General features: G+C 36.9%; 1 pseudogene; it reads right to left on the bottom strand.

Annotated features, from left to right (window-relative positions):
* Window positions 1-8598: 8598 nt before the first annotated feature.
* Window positions 8599-9387, bottom strand: LOC145071481 (pectinesterase inhibitor 7 pseudogene; annotated as a pseudogene).
* Between the last annotated feature and the right edge of the window lie 336 nt (window positions 9388-9723).

The following is a 9723-nucleotide window of genomic DNA, read 5'->3' as shown; positions in this document are numbered from 1 at the left end:
TTGACGACATCCTAATCTACTCCCGAAGTAAGAAAGAACATGGCGATCATCTGCGACAAGTTCTAGGGACATTACGAAAAGAGAAACTTTATGCGAAGTTCTCGAAATGTGAATTTTGGATCCGAAGAGTCGAATTCTTAGGACACGTGGTAAGCAAAGAGGGAATCCACGTGGACCCATCCAAAATTAAGGCCATTGAGAACTGGTCAGCACCGAAGACTCCTACAGAAATTCGTCAATTTCTAGGTCTCGCTGGCTACTACCGCAGGTTCATTCAGAACTTCTCACGAATAGCGAAGCCTCTTACAACCCTAACCCAGAAGGGTGTGGCCTTTGACTGGGAAGAGAAACAAGAAAGAGCGTTCCAAACGCTCAAACGAGCCTTGTGCACCGCACCAATACTATCCCTTCCGGAAGGAATAGAAGACTTCGTAGTTTATTGCGATGCATCAAACCAAGGACTCGGATGTGTTCTGATGCAGCGAGGTAAGGTCATCGCCTACGCCTCAAGACAATTGAAGACACACGAGGTTAACTACACGACCCACGATCTTGAACTAGGAGCAGTAGTGTTTGCTCTGAAGATCTGGAGACATTACTTGTATGGAACGAAGAGCACTATCTTTACCGACCACAAGAGTTTACAACACATTTTCGATCAGAAGGAGCTCAACATGCGACAACGACGGTGGGTCGAGCTACTCAGTGATTACGAATGCGATATTCGTTATCATCCGGGTAAGGCCAACGTAGTAGCAGACGCCCTAAGTCGGAAGGAATATTCTGGTCGCAAGGTCAAGTCGTTGTCAATAACCATCCATTCACACCTGACTAAGCAAATTCAGGCGGCTCAACTTGAGGCCATGAAATCTGAAAATGTGTCAAGTGAATCCCTTAGAGGAATGGACAAGAATTTAGAAGCCAAGGGTGACGGAGCTTTATATTTCATGAACCGGATCTGGACACCGAAGCATGGTGGCTTCCGAGACTTGGTCATGACCGAGGCGCACAACACTCGGTATTCCGTCCACCCAGGTTCAGATAAGATGTATCTGGATCTTAAGAAGCTATACTGGTGGCCTAATATGAAAGCAGAGATTGCTACCTTCGTAAGTAAATGCCTTACTTGCGCAAAGGTTAAGGTCGAGTACCAGAAGCCCTCTGGTTTATTGCAGCAACCAGAGATCCCGGAATGGAAGTGGGAGCGGATCACTATGGATTTCATAACCAAGTTGCCCAAGACAACGGGTGGACTTGACACCATATGGGTCATCGTTGATAGATTGACCAAGTCTGCACACTTCCTGCCTATCAAAGAAACCGACAAGATGGAGAAGCTTACGAGAACATACATTAGGGAAATCGTACGGCTACATGGTGTACCTATGTCCATTATCTCCGATAGAGATAGTAGGTTCACCTCAAGGTTTTGGCAATCACTACAACATTCCCTAGGAACGAGGCTGGACATGAGCACAGCCTACCATCCTCAGACCGACGGACAGAGTGAGAGGACCATCCAAACTCTGGAAGATATGTTGCGAGCCTGCGTGATTGACTTTGGGAAGGCATGGGATACTCATTTACCCCTTGTCGAGTTTTCCTATAATAATAGTTATCACACGAGCATCAAGGCTGCTCCATTTGAAGCTCTCTACGGCCGTAAGTGCAGATCCCCTCTGTGCTGGGCTGAGGTGGGTGATACCCAATTAGCCAGGGGGCAAACTTCTGGCACTACTCTCACCGGTCCGGAGATCATTCGGGAAACAACAGAGAAAATCGTTCAGATCCGTGAACGATTGAAAGCCTCTAGAGACCGACAGAAGAGCTACGCTGATAAGCGAAGGAAACCTTTGGAATTTCAGGTGGGAGACCGAGTCCTCCTCAAAGTCTCGCCCTGGAAGGGCTTGATACGCTTCGGCAAGCGTGGGAAGCTTAATCCGAGGTACATAGGGCCTTTCGAGATTCATGCAAGAGTCGGCCCCGTAGCTTACAAACTCAAACTACCAGACGCACTTCGTAACGTACATTCTACATTCCACGTATCTAACTTGAAAAAGTGTCTATCCGACGAGACTCTTGTAATCCCACTCGACGAGATTGAAATCAACGAGAGCCTCAACTTCGTGGAAGAACCTGTAGAGATCATGGACCGTGAGGTCAAGCAGACAAAACAAAGCCGTATCCCTATCGTGAAGGTTCGCTGGAATGCCAAGCGAGGACCAGAATTCACTTGGGAACGTGAGGATCAGATGAAACTGAGATACCCTCACCTTTTTGCTTAGTTATTTGTAAATTCTAGCTTGCTTAAAATTCTAATTTCGGGACGAAATTCCTTCTAACGGGGGGATGATGTGACAACCCGATATTTTGAGTCAATGTAATGTAAAACCGATCAAATTTAGGTCAAAATGTAACCTTCCTAAAATCTTATTCGGATTAAATAAAGTAATAGGAATCATATCAAGGTTTGCGTACATAAAAAGAACGTCCAAATCTGACCTCGGATGAGGAAGTTATGAATTTTTGAAGAAATTCCTTAATCACGTCATTTTAAATAAATAAATAATAAAAATAATTTTGGAATTTGCCAGCGGAATCTAAACGAAAGTTGTAGATCATGGTCTCACCTTCGCGAGGATATAAAGAACGTCAAAAACGGAGTTCGTATGAGAGAGATATGAATTTTTGAAGTTTATTTAAAATAAATAAAACTTTAAATATAAATTCCCGGTAATATCCGAAGGGGAGTCATCGGATTGGACCGAAGTACGCCCTGCGTACCTTCGTACGCCCCGCGTACTGAGATCGAGGGTCTCGGATCGTCCACGTCGCACTATCCGAAGAGTTCTAACCCGTCCGACCCGTCCGAAGCTCCGACCCGTCCGACCCGACGTCCCATCCGACCCGCCGTCCCATCCGACCCGCGTACCCAGCAACCCGTCCCATCCGAACCGAGGCAGTCGAGGCTTCGGTCATGCATGACGTACGCGTACGCGCTGCGTACGAGCGTACGCCCCGCGTTCGGAGGCGGTTCAGCCTTCCTATAAATAGGATGCGAGGCTTTCCGAAAATGTTGCTCATTTCTCTCCTCTCTCTCACAACCTTGTCTCGTTTTCCGTGCCCGTTATAACCCGAAGCTCTGGTCTTTTTGCTCAAGTCCCGAGGGTCGATTTTACTCCCGAGATTCCCGAGAATCCCGAGAAAAATCCGTTTTCCAAGACGAAACTCTGCCCGGTTTTCCATCTCGCTTTCCTCAATCAATCAAGTGAGTTTCATACCCCCTAATCAACCTGTTAAATATTCTAAATGCTTTTATATGCTTTCAAAAGGGGGGGAATGCAAGTTAAATACTTATAGTTATTGTTTCAATCACCTGTGATTGTACTAATCACATGTGATTAATAACTAGGGAAATCAGTGGTTTTATCACTATTCAAACTATCTATCAAACTGTTTTACTTCTAAATGTTTTCCAAACCCACTTACTTTTCGAATTTACACTACAACTGTGATTTAAGCAAATGTTCCTTATACTTAAACTGTTTTAATCAAATCTACACCTTCAAATGGTTTTATAGATTGACATCAAGTCAATCTTTCTTTAAAAATAATACTTATGTTTCAAATGCCTTATAAATACTTATTTATGCTTTTATATTACAAATTGCATGCCCATATATGTATAGACGTATAAATAATGTTTAAAGGACTTAGGAAGGCTATCCACCTTGTTTCCTTTTCCTCGATTTGGATGTGGTCTGATAGGATTTTGGGTGACCATCCGAAGGTCGTTTCCATATTAATTATATATCAAATATACATATATAGACATGAAAGTACTTCCATAATCATATGTACTAAACGCACTGTTAACAAGTTACCATTGGGGTAACACAGAATCATACTATTACAACTACTAGATCAATGAGTCAGTTCATTCATGAGTCTATACTAGGAAGAGAATATATACAACTATACTATGAGAATATATACAACTATACTACGAGAACATATACAACTATACTAGAACAAGAAACATTTCATCACACATGCAAGAATACGATAACAAATGTGATCCACTGTATCGGAGCATGCCTTAAATGTCATGGCCCGAGTTGTAGCCAGAATTCTCTTGGAGGGAGAGCGTTGAGTTTGCGTATAGATCTATACTGGATTGACTATCCTACACCTTGCTGCTAGCTACAGCCGGACCTGCAGGTCTGCGGGTGCCAAACGTCATTCCGTTATTACGACCGTTCTTTATGTCGTTGTTATCAGTCGATAGTATGGTGCAATTATCACATCATACCTTAATATAAATCCGGTTTAAGGTAGTAGTAATCAGTACAACAGTAGTTCTTATTATACAAAACTACAGTACTACAATGATTTACCCATTACATATTTTGGTGATAATCTCACTTAAGCATTAATGTACAAACTATATTTTATCAAATGATAGTTATACTTGGGTAATCACACACTTTTACAACAGACGAGTTTACAAAACAGTTAAGCCTTGGTAGAAGGTTACTATTATAGAAAATATAGGATTTTCTGATAGATTCAAACTTTTGCAAATACTTTTAAACATTTATTTACATTTTTACAAACTTATACATTGGGACAAGTTCAAACGTTTTTGACAATGAACATTGACACTAAAATACTTATGAACTCACCAGCTTAATGCTGATAAACTCTTTCAAAATAACTTGTATTCTCAGGTCATCAGTAGACAGGTACCGATGCCAGCTTTTGAGATGATGAAGCGTACTCAAGACTCATCATTTTATTATTTTGATTTACGTTATATTTTTGGTGTCTAAAACTGTACAAAACACGCATGTATTAAATTTATATATTTAATGCAATGGATGATGTTGTTTGCCTATTTACATTTACTGTGTTGTGATTACCTTACATGACGTCCTCCGCCCCAGAACGTTTCCGCCGTTCTTGGTTTTGGGGTGTGACAGTATCTCACAATCATAATCCTTCACCACAACTAGCCATCCACGATGCCTCATGTTCAGTTTTGTTTGATCCATCGGGTACCTCAAACTCTTATGTTCACTATAAATTTCACAAGGAACCCCATACGAGTAATGACGTCAAATATTGAGGGCGAATACCACAGCCCCCAACTCCAGATCATGAGTGGGATAATTCGCCTCTTAAGGCTTCAACTGCCTTAAGGAATATTCTATCGCCCGAACCGTGTGCATCAAATTTGCACCCAATCCCGATACCGATGCGTCGTAGTACACCACAAAATCATGCACACCCTCTGGAATGGTCAAGATCAGTGCCTCACATAACTTCTACCTCAAGGTCTTAAATGGCTCCTGCTGCTCAGGCCCCCAATGGAAAGTAGCAAACTTCTTCGTCAACCTAGTCAACGGAACTGTGATCTTAGAGAAATTCTCGATAAACCTGTGATATCCTAAATTAAATGGCCAGAAAAGACCGATTTGTTCATGTTTATTTAAATCATATTATTTCTTTTCAAAAGAATAATAATGCGGAATTTGTTCCCAAAAACATGACAATATCATTATCAAAGCATTTCCGAGGAAATGTATTTTTCTTTGTATTTAAAAAAACCTTGGGATGTAATGGTCGATATAAAAACATAAGTAGAAACATAATATTACAGGCCTTACAACAATTTGTTATTCTGATGGCCTATTCTCCTTTAAATCTCTCATCAGATTTAAACTCATCACACTTGTGCTCTTACGTCGCTACCTGTGATACAAAGAAACTGAGTGAGTCAAGGTTGGGAGCCTGGTGAGCACATAGGGTTTTCAATGCAAAATAATAATATTGAAAATCTTTTTAAATATAAACAAACCACACAAAATAAATAACCTGATTACTCGTTCCCGTTATTTTCACTCGTTGACCTTAAAATGATGATCTCAAGGGACCTATCCTAAAGGATCTTTATAGCAACGGGTAGACAATATCACTCCGAGGATACCTGAGCGATATATGTCATTAAGGCAACCATGGGGGGGTAGAGTACACCAAATGAACACAACGTTCATTAATACCTACAGGTTGCGAGCCTACTAGTGTTCCCACTGGACTGTCTAGAATAGTTTATGGTTGTCATCTATACTCTACTAGATGACAATTCACCAATGACGTGTCAGTACCTTAGTAGTCAACACCTCACCTTTATTATTTCACATTTCACGACCCTTCACTACCCAATATGATTTAAGTACGATAAAATAAATAGATTAGTACTTTATTAAAATATAATTTAACAAAGTAAAGTCATATTGAGCACAAATATTTTAAACATAGATAATAGCACATATAGAATCTAAGCAATTAAAATATTTCATATCTATGTGTAAATTGAAAGTAATTATGTACTCACTTGATATGACGAGTGTAAGCCTCAGATCGTAATAGTTCCGATAATAACTCCTTGATCTAAAATTTCCCCTTGTATTTTCTAAAGATATTTTATATTCTTTCTAAAATTTACTTATTGATTACAGAGGAAATGAGCGAGTAAAAATTCATGCAAATGTTGATATTTATATTTAACTTTATGAATCATGATAAGGATAAAAAAAAACCTTAGTCATTCCTTGATGACCTTAAAATCAACACATAGCATATATTTGGACACATATGTACGATTATAATTATCTTAGTCATCTTGTAAAACTAACACATATACATTTTTATTGTACGATTGTATATTTAAATAGCACCTGTGATTTTTAATTAATAAAATATATAGTATATTTCTTACATATATTGGATTAATTAATAGTTCAAGGACATAAGTTGTAATTGTTCAATAGTTGAGCAAAAGGCATTACAGAACCTTCCTAGTGATGGACGATTTTAAGGAATCTAATAGGGTTCTAGAATGTGCTTTGGAGATAATTAATAAACCAGATAATTACCTGATTTAAGATATTGTTATTTTAATCAAGTAATGTTTATGAGGGATTCCTAATGCAACTATAAAGGGACCTTAGGATTAAAAATTTCGACCACTCCTTCTGATCCAGAGATAGCCAAAATTCACCTCTCATCCACTCTCCTATACGAGAGAGAGAGAGAGAGAGAGAGAGAAAAAGAGAGAGAGAGAGAGAGCGAGAGAGAGAGAGAGAGAGAGAGAGATTGTGGGGTTAGGTGGTATTTTATTTAGTTTTTTTATAAATAAATGAAAATGAAAAAATAACAAAATTAAAAGGGCAAATCCATCGTTTGAAATATTTTTAAATAGTTTTGGACCAAATCGGTAATAAATTCTTATTTAAGACCACTAGTGCAACTCTAAAAAAGTTTTGGACAAAAATCCCAATTTTTTGCAAACCATAAGGACAAAATTTATAATTTGACTAAAATGAATAGACTTGTATATGATCATTTTTATCATTTAGCAAAACCAATCAAATCTTCTCTAATAAATGAATTTTTTTTTGACACTTATCACACTCTCGTTCAATTTGTCAAATTTTGGTTATTTTGAATTAATTTTTTTTCCACATATTATTTTATGAGTTTTTCTATTTTGTTAAATTCCACATAATATTTTAATATAATAATTGCAATAAATGTAGTAATAAATGGATATTAATTTCATTAATAAACTTATCTTTTAATTTTAAAATTTCTAAAATTAAAGTTCATTAGTTTGTTTTCTTTATTTAAATTATTTGTGTAAATTTTAAAAATAAAAAACATATCCATTATAATAAATCATTGTTTTTCTTATTTTCTTATAAATTAATTTTTTTTAAATATTTTGACTTTTATATTTAACTATTTTTTTTAATTAACTTATGTAATACATGGATCTCATAACTAGTGCATAATAAAACAACAGGGTTCGGTTCAGCCAAAACTTCTCACTCAGTCACGCCCTAACTCACTCAGATTTGACTCAATAAAAACTATCAAACAACTCTACCTTATCATAAACTCATTATATAATTCATTATATTTTCTTAATATTCTTCATATCAGAAACATTTGAATATTTTGTTATCAATGTAAAACTATAATAAAACAATAACACTAAGAAGATAAAAATGTGAATTATTTTTAAAAATCACTAATTTGGGATTTGATTAATTTACATTCGAATAAATATATGTATGATTTATGATTTTTTAAACTAATAAATTTTAAGTAAAAATATATTTTTCCAATCATTTTTCTGCAATTCTTTATTGAAAAGTTCACAGCGCTTAGAAAAGCATAATCTCAAAAAAAAAAATAAATAAATAAATAAATAAATAAAATAATCCGATCGATGATTAAGCAGAAAACAAATAAACTACAATAAATTTTATAAAATTTAGTCTTCTATAAATTTATTGAAGTATAACTCTTTATTAACTTCATCATAACTTATATAAAATTAAATAAATATAAATACCATTACAATCGATGTAAACATATTATTTGTTTAATATCAATCAGTTTATCACCAAATCAAATATTTAATGGCGAATAAAAAATAAATAAATACCTTATAAACTTATTATTATATAAAATACTCTTCCTTAATTCACCATACTTGATATAAAATTAAATAAATATGCATACCATATATAGCAAACGACGTAAATATATATTTTTTTCAAGTATTATCAATCAATTTCTCACCAAATCAAATTGTTAATGGAGAATTTAAAAAAAAAAAAATGTTTCACTCAATTACACACACAAGTCCTATAACACTTTTAACAACCGCTCGTCAACACTACGCCGATATCTTATCGGCATAACTGTTAACCAACGCCAAAGCGTTACTCGTCACCTTCTTAACCGCCGCCACACGATCACAAACGTCCGCCTTCATGTTGCCGTCGTCCACCTTCTGAAACCCGTCGGTACATGTGTCTTCGTTGGTCAAGGCGGCGCTCATCCATGTCTGCACGTTGCTGAGCTGGAACTTCACCGATTCTCCGGTCAAACCCAGACGCTTCATTTCCGTTCGCGACTTCTTGATTTCGTCTACAGCGTCTTCAAACAGCGATGAACAGTCGCTGATTGCAGCGAATTCCCTGGTGGTGTTGTTGTTTTGTTCTGCTGCGTCGCGGGATATGTTGGAGACGTAGTTGGCCATGTGGGTGGCGTTGGAGAGAGCGACATGAATAGCGACCCTAGCGAGGCGGCCGGAGTCATGTTGAACGGCGCTGGAGTAGTTGGAGAGAGAGGTGAAGCAGGTGTCAGGGTACCGAGTTGACTCGCAGCTTTGACGGATGAACTCGGTGTCAATATCGTCGGATGTTTGTTGGCCGGTGGTGGTTGCAGCAAGTAAAACTGTTGTTGAGAGGAAGAGGAAAAAGATGGTGGACAGTTGGAGTTCCATATTCTCTAATGATTTTTGGTTCATACTTCAAACTAGGGGTTTAAGTAGACTATTGCCTTTGGTGAATTACTATTTTGCCCTTCCATTATCGATTTGCAATTTTAGTTGCCTTTGTTCAAGTCGATGAGATATTATAGCGATTTGATCATTTGCTCATGAAGATCTATTTGGGTCCACTAAATAATAGTTTTGATTAATCTAATCATCGTAACCTACAGTAACAAAGGAAAAAAAAAAGATATGTTTTCCATATTGTTCATTGAAGAGGATAAAAAAAATTAAAGAATACTTTTATTTTTCTTTTGTCATCTGTTATTTTATTAAAAATCATTAATATATTATTTGTCAAATTATTAATTTTT

This window comes from Lactuca serriola, chromosome 8 (genome assembly GCF_051521515.1).
Source record: "Lactuca serriola cultivar US96UC23 chromosome 8, Lser_US96UC23_V15, whole genome shotgun sequence".
In the NCBI taxonomy this organism is placed as follows: domain Eukaryota; kingdom Viridiplantae; phylum Streptophyta; class Magnoliopsida; order Asterales; family Asteraceae; genus Lactuca; species Lactuca serriola.
Note: the sequence above shows the minus strand (reverse complement) of the source record. Positions and strands in the feature narration are given on the sequence as shown.